Genomic DNA, 7,680 nt, shown 5'->3' with positions numbered 1-7,680 from the left:
GGATTCTAGAAGGATTGCTATTCTTCTTTAGCTTCATATTGCGCAGTTGCTGGCCAGAAGGATTTTCTTGTTGCCGTTCTGTGCGCATCTCTGTGAAGCTGGTCTGCACGGACACACCCCAGAGTGGTATGGCCAGCCAGTGTGCACAGGTGATCTTTGTGTATATGCCATTAGTTCACATAGTTATCAACAGATGAATTCAGTGTACTGATTGATTGCTACTCTTAACGCTTTTGTGATGAGATCCACTCAGCAGAAACTTCAGCCGATTGTAAGAGTACAGTTTAGTGGGGTTAGATTTGAGTGAGTGAGTGACCCCTCTAGGTGCTGCATGTACACAGGCTCATACAGTGCTTATCTTTTATTATTTTTAGCGTGGGGGAATGTGCATGGAGGTCAGAGGATAGTCGGCAGGAGACTGTTCTCTCCTCCTGCCATGTAGATCCCAGGGACCAACCGCAAATGGCCAGCTTACACCGCCAGCAACTTTCTCCGCTGCAACCCACCCGGCTATCTATCTTGTTGGCCACCTGTTTTGCTGACTCGGTATCCTCACAGCTCATCTCGGGTGTGTGGTTTCCTTTGCTTCCGTACAAGCTAAATAATTGGCATTTCGTGTATTTTTCGGCATCTGTGCACCGATGAGCACACGTGTATTGCTCTGCCCTTGGGCCTGCTGCTCTTGTGACTGTGACTTCCCTGCTGTGGGATGGATGCAGGTACATCTTTCTGAGACAATTTTCATATTTATTTAGGACACAACACAGCCGTCCTGGTAGGTATCAGGCGACACTGTGGTCTTCCACCCAGTGTGCTTATTGGCCATGCAGGCTGCTGGGGGCCATGTCCATTCTGATCCTTTCCATGTGTAGGAGGCTGTGGGTTTGTTAGCGCTGATGACCTGCAGGATTTGCCTGTGTTTGATTTGGCTGATACTTTCTCCCACTCTAAGTTGCTTTCTCTGTGAGTTTTTAATAGTTACACATTTTTTTTGTGTGTGTGTATGTTTGCCATGAATCCACTCACCTAGCGCTGCACTTGGACCATAGCACTTCTGAAGTCAGAGACAAGTTGTGAATGTCAGTCTTTCTTTCCACCCTGTGGGTCTGAGGGATTGAACTAAGTCCATCAGGCTTAGCAGCAAGCGCCGTACCACTGAGCCTTCTCCTCAGCCCAAGTGGTAAGCTCTGACATTGTTAATGTGTATTTGCTTTTGTTGCCTGCACTTTTGGTGTCATATCTAAGAAATGATTGCCAATTCAACATTATAAAGTCTGTATTTTCTGTTTCTGGGTTTGGTTTGGTTCTGCATTTTCCATCTTTGGCCGGAAGGATCCTGCGATGCTTGTGTAGCTGGGAGGGGAAATACTGACCAGTTCTATCTACTTCCTTCTTCATTGTTAAAATGAAAAGACACACGTGCTGCATGAGGATTTAAGCCACCCAGGTCTGACCATAGCGGGTGCGTTGCTTCAGCTGCTCACATCGGCGCGCTCTGTGGCCACAGATGTTTCCTGTGCACACGAATTTCTCCCACTGCTAGGGATGACAGGAAGTCATTGTCCCAGTTTCCCCAGCACCAGTCTTTCATAATTATGCTTCTAATGCATTGGAAATTTCAGGCTCTAGTTTTTGTTTTTAGAAATAAAATAACAATCTTAATAACTGTTGCTGTTTTAAAGTCTGGTGGGAAGGTGCTGTGACACTCCTTAAGTAACTTTTGTCCCTTACTGAAATGTGAATCAGAGACTGGACTTAACCGTTTGCTCATAGTTTGGCTCTTTTATTCACTTCCTTGTTTTCAATAATTTGTCAACATGTCTGTCAACATCAATATGAAAACCAGGGCAGTAGGAAAGGTAGCTTTCTCCCTCTGTGCCTATCACTCTGTATCCTGCCTCAGGCCGATGTCACACTAAAAAAAATCCTTATCCAAATGATTTTTTCTAAGCATATATTTTGTCAGTTGTTTGTAGCTTTGTAGAAGAAATAAATTGCCTGTAATCTTCTGGAACTTAAAAAAATTGGATTGAGACGGGTATGGTGGTGCACGCCTTTAATCTCAGCACTCAGGAGGCAGAGGCAGGCGGATCGCTGTGAGTTCGAGGCCAGCCTGGTCTACAAAGTGAGTCTAAGACAAGCAAGGCTACAGAGAGAAACCCTGTCTCAAAAAAGCAAAAAAAAAAAAAAAAAAAGGGGGGGGGTGTGAATTCATCTCTCTGCTTTGTATAGAATTTGTTGCTGCTGGTGACACGGTTGCCTCTTCTATGAAGTCATCAGAGAAGTAGCTCAGACAACCCAGGTTGAGCGCGCTTTCTCTCAATCCAGAGGTGACAGTTATTCCCGATAAGGCCAATCTATTCATATGTTTCTGTGGGAGAGAGGCTGCATGATTTTCTTCTGTAGACCGTTAGGATAGCACTGCCTGTCATCTCAGGATGACATGATCCCATTTAGTCCTAGGGGGCCCTGTGAGCACAGCTGCCCCACTGTCTGAGTGGGTCAGACAACTGCTGTGCTTTGCTCAGTTGCCCTCAAGTGATAGGTAGGCCTGTGTACGCGAGTGTAAGAGTCACATTTGTGTGTCTGCTGGGGCACTTTGCATATGGAAACTCACATTTCTGCCTGTTGCTTTCTTGGCTTTGTCACCCATGCTTGACATTATGTGTAAATTTAATAACTGTGGCTTCATTACTATAGGGACCCCTAAGTCTAAGACAATGTGACTTGGCCAAGGTGTAATCATTACTCTGTCCTGAATCTGTTGAGTGCACCTGGCCTAGATGTCCTTGGTAGTCACGTCACATTGTAGCTCATTCTTTGCTCTTCTAAGGTGACTAAAAATTTGCAGATTTAGGTGAGCCTGGGCAGATGTTTCTGTGGGTTCTGTTGTAATGGATGGGGCTATGTAGTATAATTGTGGCAACTTTTATAAATCACTCATCTTAAACGTGGAAGTAAAAAACTTAAAAAGCCCAACATGTCACCTCAATGTCCGTCCCCCATGGCTGGTGCCAGTATTTGTGTTCCTAGGACATCTCCCCTTCATGAAATTATCTTATGATCTGGCTTTAGTTATGGAATGTGTACTGTTTTCATAACTCCAAAATATGTAGTCTTGTCATTTGGACACAGTAGTTTTTACCCTTTCCTTACTGATGCCTTTAGACCATCTCCAGAGTTTTCTGGTCATTACAGTGACTTCACTCCTGGGTTTGGGTATCAGAACCAGGCCACAAGGAGGCTGAGGGCTGCAGGCTGAAGCTCAGGCTCTCACACAAGCTCTGGCTCCTCTGTTCTTGAGTCTCAATTTTTTTCAGTGATTTGCATTTCTTTCTGGATCTTACCCCAAGGCAGGTTAAAAACAAGTCAAACCAGGCATAATAGATCCTACACACCTGTCATTCTAGCGCCAGGACAGTGGGAAGAGACCAGCCTCTAAAGCTTGGGCTATAGAAAACCTTACCTGAAAAAAGTGAACTATTCTAGGAAGGCGCTGTGACGCTGGTGAGAGCTGCATCCAGTCTTGCTTGTTGCCTTCAGTTCACTCACGCTCTCTATATTACAGGCACTGTACCCACTAAGGCCCTGGCTCTTCTTGCCCCTCAGGGTCCTGGGGTGTTGGACACTGGGTGGTGGGGCTGGCTTCTGCCTGGCTGCCCCTTCTTCACCACAAGGTCATGCTGGGCTCCTCCCCTCTAGTGACCACAATACAGTCCCCTCTGCAGTCTCTGTGACCCCACTGCATGTCAGGTTGAGACCTTGCTTTCTTCTCTGGTGCAGTTCTGATCCCTCCAGTTTCCTCCAGTTTTTGCCTCTTACACACATAGAAAATGTTTAAAGTGATACTTGTTCATGTTAAAAATGTGAACGCATAGGTGACCTCTCGCTTCTCAGAGGACTATGTGTGTGCATGGTACAGTGGGAACGCAGACTCACCACGCCTTGGCTTGCATTCAGGGCTGTTGGGCTAACAGCTGTAGCCACCTTTGAACTGTGCACTGCTGCTCTGGGGAACCACTGAGCTGTTTCTAGCAAAACTAAGTACATATTACTAAGTAGTAAATACCTATTTACATGTGTCTTTATGTATCTAGGCAAGTATATCCATGGGGGAACTTGGAAATACACGGATGCCACTAGCTAGCCTTCCCTGCACCTTTACCAATGCCTGTCCCTAAAATTGGTTATTCATGTGAGAAGTGAAGGTTTTTTTTTTGTGTGTGTGTGTGTTTGTGTGTGTAGTTTTTAATTATAGTTTTTATTAATATTTTTACTGATAAAGTGTTCTTTATATGTTAAGGAAATAATAAAAATTGTATGTTTTGCTGTTCAGCATTTTAAATATAGAAATGGACTTGTTTGGGTTTTTGCTTGTTTGTTTGTTTGTTTCTTGTTTTCTGCATTTTATGGCAAGCTCAGAGAGCTTGGTCTAGTCCAAGACTATTCTTTTGAGCCCCATGCTTTGTCCCACCCTTTTAAGGTTTCTATCTGGACTTGATTTTGGTGTGGTGAGTGGCGTGTGGACAGGAAGCCTTTGGTTGCTACACATGTGCAAGCAGCCACGGTGCCCTGGCTGGTGTGCTCCTGTCTCCGTCCTGCTTTGATATTGGGCCAGGGCAGTCCTGCCTGCTAACTCAGCTCTTCCAGGGTCTGCCTGGCAACTCATGTGGTTAGTTAGCTCTCCTATGGTGTCTTGATTTTTCTTCCTATGTAAGAGTAAGATACGTCTTTCCATTTTCTACCGTGGCTCAGCCTAACCTGACTGAAGTATTTCTTACACTTGTGTTTATGCAGGTGCAGGGTAAAGGTCAGAGAATGGTGCTCGGTTTTCTCCTTCTACCACCCGGCTCTGGGGATGGAGCTCAGGCCAGCAGGCTCGGCAACTAACACCTTAACCTGCTCAGCCATTTCAATGGCTCTGACTTGTTTGTATTAAATCAAAAGGTGTGCGATTGTGCCAGGTGTGGTGGTGTACGACTTTAATCCCAGCACTCAGGAGGCAGAAGCAAGCAGATCTCTGAGTTCAAGGCCAGCCTGGTCTAAAGACTGAGTTTCAGGACAGCCAGTGCTACACAGAGAAACCGTCTATCCTGAGAAACCCTGTCTCAAAAAACAAACAAAAAGGTATGTGGTCATCGGTGTTAGCCTGTACAGTTAGAGGAGCTGTGAACCAACGCCTCTATCAGTCCACCTCTGTGTCTGGGTGGCTAAGCTGTCCCTTCCCAAACAGTCACTCATTTTAAAAATTACATTTGCTTAGAGTATACGTGTGGTTGTGTGCATCGTGATTGCTTGGGGATGATTATAAGAGCCATGAGGCACACGTGGAGGTCAAGGAACAATTTGCAGACACCTGTTCTCTCCTTCCATTTGTGGGTAGTAGGATTGAACTTAGGTTGTTGGACTTGGTGACAGACCCTGTAATTGCTGAGCCATCTCAGTGGCCACAGAGCACTTTTTATCTGTTTATTTTTGGTGAGTTATTGCTGTCACTTTGTCAGTGTTTAGCTTGGTAGCCTTTGTCATTGACGTGCCCCATAACACACTATTCTGATAAAAATGTCAGTGGCTTTATACAGACCTAGTAAATTGCACCCAAAAGCCAGATGTGGTGGTGTACCTGTAACCTCAGTGCTTAAAGGACAGACTCGGGCAGGTCTCTGAGTTTGTGGGCAGCCTGGTCTACAGTGTGAGTTCCAGGACAGCCATAGATACATATCTCAAAAAACCACCAGCACACCTCCCTGAAAAACAGAATTGTGCCCACAGTCACAGTCAGGAGAAACACTGAGGAGGGCTGCGCATGCTCAGAGTCCCTTCCCCAAGGCAGTGGTGCCCTCAGGGGAAGTTCCTAGACCTGGCCCTGGCGAGCTAATTACAGTTTTGATTGGTATGTTTACTGATTTATAAGTGCTTTTTACATATTAAGGTAACTAACCATTGGTGTTGCAAATATTTCTGTTCCTCTCTGACTTTTACATTTTATGTTTTGCTGCTTGGTGTTTTAAATATACAAAAATACCCATTACTGGTTTGTTTTTGTTTTTGTTTTGTTTTCTGTATTCTAGGCCAACCTCAGAAAGTTTGGTCTAATTTAAGATTATTCTTTGGGCCCCATGCTTTGTCCTACTCCTCACTCTATCTGGACTAGGCTGGTGGGATGAGTGTGGACAGTAACCTGTTGTGGTTACACACGTACACTGAGTAACGCAGGGCAAAATGCACTGCGTGCCTGGTAGGGGCCTCCGTTCAGTTCCCAAGCTTTTTCGTGGGTATCTTTCTACTTGATGTGTTATGGCTTACTGTTGGGAAAGGGCAAGGAGAGAAATTACTGGCCCAGAGTTTAGGAACCATTGAAAAAACCTTCAACTCTAGCTGTCAAGCAGGTTCCCTGTGGACAGGTCCTGCTGTTCCCAGCAAATGACCTGTAATAGCGCTGGAGCGTCTGGCAGCTCTGCCTTAGATTTTGCTCTACCTGGTTTTAAGAAAGAAAAAAGGTGGGGGAGTCTCTGTGTTTGGTTTTGGGGATGGGGCCCTGGTCTGATGATGGTAATTCACCAGCTGTCATTTCTGGACCACGCGTGAGTTCTGCCGACTCTGTGGCAGCATTCTGTTTTGTCTTTATCCAGCGCTCTGTGGATGCTCCTGTCTGTCCTACAGAACCCTTTTTACGTTTGTCGTTTGTCATTTGAGACCTCAGACCGTGGTTTTTAATTTTCAAACAGGCCTGGCAGGCTTTGCTGTTGCATGTCATCTGCACATCACACTTCTCACTGGATCCATTCTGACATTCAATCCTTTAAGCTTCCAGTGGCTTTGGTAGACAGCCTGAGGTAAGACTCTAATTTGGTTGTTTCAAATGGTTGTTTCAAAACAGCTGGTTTGCTTAGCACCTTGATTATTACCTAAATAATAAGTTTCTTCAGTCTAGGTGACCGAGTTGCCTTTCCTAGGCTGTCCCAGTGCCTTAACTTTGTGCTGTTTAAAACATCATGATTCATGTTCCCGGTCGTGTGTGTGTGTGTGTGTGTGTGTGTGTGTGTGTACACGCGCGTGCGCATCTCAGATAATTCTGTGCTACACAGAAAATGGTATTGGTGCTGCAGGGCACAGTGATGTGTTAACATAGCTTGCTCACTTCACAGGCAGCTGAAGTCTCGTCTCACGTGTGTTCAAGGTTCCTGGTGCCAGTGAGCAGGCGCAGGTGGGAGCCTTGGAGCTGTCCTTCTCAGCATTCCAGCTTCTCATGAGGAGGGCCAGTCAACACCCCATGGCTACCCAGCTCCCTTGGTAAACTTGGGTATAGGGCCAGTCAACACCCCATGGCTACCCTGCTCTCTTGGTAAACTTGGGTATAGCAGGACTTCATGCCGACACAGATGTTTGTAATAAGACAGAACCAAGGCTCTTCATGTAGGTTTGGTATATTTGTGAGATTTGTTCCTAGAAACGGTGTGTTTTGGCATGTGGCTGGGTGTTGTTTAACTCATGAAAAGACGTCACCCATACTGTAAGTGTGGACATTGGTTTCACTAGGGCTTTTGGGGGTGGAGCAAGCAGCATATTGACACAGGATGTTTGTGTCAGGATACCAGCTCTCACTCTGGGCCTGTCTCCTGCTTCCTTCATGACCCTCTTGCTACCTCAGCTTCCCCATGTGTAAGAAAGGTTAATCAT

At 45.7% G+C, this 7,680-nt stretch overlaps 1 long non-coding RNA gene across 1 annotated transcript; it reads left to right on the top strand.

Annotated features, from left to right (window-relative positions):
• Positions 1 to 4,657: 4,657 nt before the first annotated feature.
• Positions 4,658 to 7,377, top strand: LOC127189240 (uncharacterized). Its single transcript, XR_007830640.1, has 3 exons — positions 4,658 to 5,127; positions 6,729 to 6,836; positions 7,149 to 7,377. It is a non-coding gene; the product is annotated as an uncharacterized LOC127189240 (long non-coding RNA).
• The last annotated feature ends 303 nt before the right edge of the window (positions 7,378 to 7,680 follow it).

This window comes from Acomys russatus, chromosome 5 (genome assembly GCF_903995435.1).
Source record: "Acomys russatus chromosome 5, mAcoRus1.1, whole genome shotgun sequence".
NCBI lineage: Eukaryota > Metazoa > Chordata > Mammalia > Rodentia > Muridae > Acomys > Acomys russatus.
Note: the sequence above shows the minus strand (reverse complement) of the source record. Positions and strands in the feature narration are given on the sequence as shown.